Genomic DNA, 3,048 nt, shown 5'->3' with positions numbered 1-3,048 from the left:
TATGTGGATTTCATTTTTACAATAAAGATAACAATGTCATGATAAGCTTGATTTAAAACAAGTTTAATTCAAAAGTCCTTGCATATAGAAGTTAATTTTATTTATAGAATGTTGATATTTACTTTGTGATTCTATTAAGATATCTAGTCTCAGAAATATAAGTCAATCATTTTAGCATATGAGTATTATCGTTATGAAAAACAATCTAGTAAATAATCCAACATTTAAATAAATAAATGAGACATAAATATTTAGACATGCTAAATTTAAAACATACATTGTTCCAAAACAAACATTGTTTTATATTACAAGCAATTTATGTTCTAAGCATAAATAATAAACTAAACTTCGAGAGTTTAGTTCCAACTTGCTTGTGCTCAACTAGTTACTCTTTTGTAAATATTTGCAATCAAGTTACAAATATTAGATTTACATTTAAGTACCAAGTACTTGAGCATTACACGAAAAGTATGAGTTCTATCCAGTAGATACATGAAGTACTAATCTCTTCCAGACTTTTTTTCTAGATAAGAGGAGCAGTTCCTCTACCATTGTACAGTTTCTTCACAAAAGAAACAAGATCCATCTATATGGGCCTTATTGGATTTCTTGGGCTTAAAGGTGTTCAGTCCATAAAACATGGGCCTCCTGGATCACACAAGGTGATTCTTTTAGCCTTGCATTATTCCAATGTTTAAACTAGCTTTAAATAAAATATCACTGTATTTATTGGAATATTGTTTGACCTGTTATATCATCAGATATATGTTTAAACTATCCAAAACTTCCTAGAAGTCATGAATAATTATTCCTAGTATGATGTTAGAAGCATCTTGAGCATCATAGTGATGCCTTTACTAGGTAACATATTTAGGTCTATTACTCAAAGTAATTTGTTCAGGATTAGGACCTTTAAGTGTATACAATTTCACATATCTCACGAGATTGTCTGTTAAGACATGAACTCATTCATTGAAGTTGTATCTATTGAATGTTATTGTTGTATTAAGTCATATAAAGAGAAATGACAATTCATGGTTATGAGAGTGAATTATATACCTACAAAATTTTTAACAAAATTCATTTAGTATTTTCAATATTTAATCTTTAATAATTAATACTCCTTTTAGTTTCTAAAAACATTAATTATCAAAGTCTAGGATCCAAGTTGCAAAACAAATAAATGGTTAGGTATCTTTTATCTCATCCATCCGAATTTATCCAGGTAGATATCAATTATCAATTATATACTACTATATAATTCCTAGATTTATGGGATCGCTAATAACAAATTTAATTAGACATGTTTGATCACATCTATGCCTCGGAACTCTCTTGCTTAGGTATCTTTATCACAAAAGATTTCCAATCAAATCATCCAATTTAAAAACTTGTGTAATCGGCCTATAACTTGGTTATAGAAATCGCAAAAACACCTCGTCCATCAAAAGATAACACTAAACGGTTAGGTATTCTTTATCCCACTAGTACATACAAGAGACATGTGAGTGTTCTTTAAAATAGACTACATAGATTTGAGGTTTGTAAGCAGTTTTTGATGTTTTATAATTCTAGTTTAAAAAACATGTTATATCATGGTTATTGCATCCATTCAATAAACCATGGTATACTTTAAAATTTTATTTCATGTTAAAAATCATAGTTTTAACAATGTTCTATATATAAAACTCGGTTTTATATAATTGATGCGATCAAGTTTTAATTTAATAACTAGTATTAAGTTATGTCGTTTGAGCGCTTTAGAATATTTGGAAACCTTTTAATAAAACTTCATTTTATAAATTAAATAAGGTTTGGAGTTTGATAGGTTTATAAATCTCTATTTTAAACTTATACAATTTTAATCCCAAAATTTTACCGGTTATTAGTTTTAACGATAAAGTTTGTTTTATTGTAAAACTCTTTTTAGCATCTTAAGTTAAAAAGGTAAATTTCATTAAAACCAAACTCCTTGTGATGTTTATTTATGTTCAAATATTATTTTGCATTTGAAAAATTAATTTATCAACCTTAACATAATAATAATAACATAAACATAAAAACAACACAAACATGCATAACAGTTATAACATATGTGCAAAACCCAAGCCATTAACTAGTAATAATTTTGTGAGTCATCACAAAATTATCAAGTCCATTCCTAAAGGGACATAAGGGACATTTATCCTGTAAAGTCTTCATCTGCTCCCATTTGCTTCAACACCTACTAGCAAATTTACAAAAATAATTTTATAGAGTTTGAGAAACTTTAACAAAATCAAGTTTATAAAATTTTGATCTTCAAAATGGCCACCATCTTCATTCTTGTTACATTTTTATAAAAATAAACTATTTCTAAAACTAATATATTACTTACAAAAATTAACAAATAAAAACTATTTATTTAATTATTATATACCATATGAATAAATAAATAGTTACAATTATTTTAAATAAATCAACACATGCAACAACACAACGGGTCATGGCAAGTTTATGAACATCATATATATATATATATATATATATATATATATATATATATATATATATATATATATATACTCAAAAATATATTAAACAACTCTTTGTTTTTCTAAGACAACTTTTATGACCAAAAAGATACATAAAAACTTTTGGTCAAAAAATAACAATAATAAACATTTTAAAGTTGTCATAGAAAATATATATGGAATTTTCTTGCAAAGAGAAAATCATCCATGTTTTCCAAAAACAAAGATTTTATCAACTAAATAAATAATCTAACTAATCTTGCAAAAATGGCTCTGATACCAATTGTTGGGTTTTTATTCAAAAATCCGGTTTCACAACCGATAGAAATGGCAACGGAAGCTTTAAAAATGTTAAATAAAACTAAAACTATTTTACCCATCAATGATCATTTTGCAAGAGTTAGAAATATTAAAACAACCATAAAAAGGAATGCATAACAACCTTTGAAGACTTTGATCATCATGGGAGGTTGGAAGTTGATGAAGTGTGGCATGAAACTCTAAAGCAAGAGTTCTCTACAAGTATCCACCAAGA

Source organism: Lactuca serriola, chromosome 2, assembly GCF_051521515.1.
Source record: "Lactuca serriola cultivar US96UC23 chromosome 2, Lser_US96UC23_V15, whole genome shotgun sequence".
NCBI classification, from domain to species: domain Eukaryota; kingdom Viridiplantae; phylum Streptophyta; class Magnoliopsida; order Asterales; family Asteraceae; genus Lactuca; species Lactuca serriola.
The sequence above is the reverse complement of the archived record's forward strand: the minus strand, read 5'-3'. Positions refer to the sequence as shown.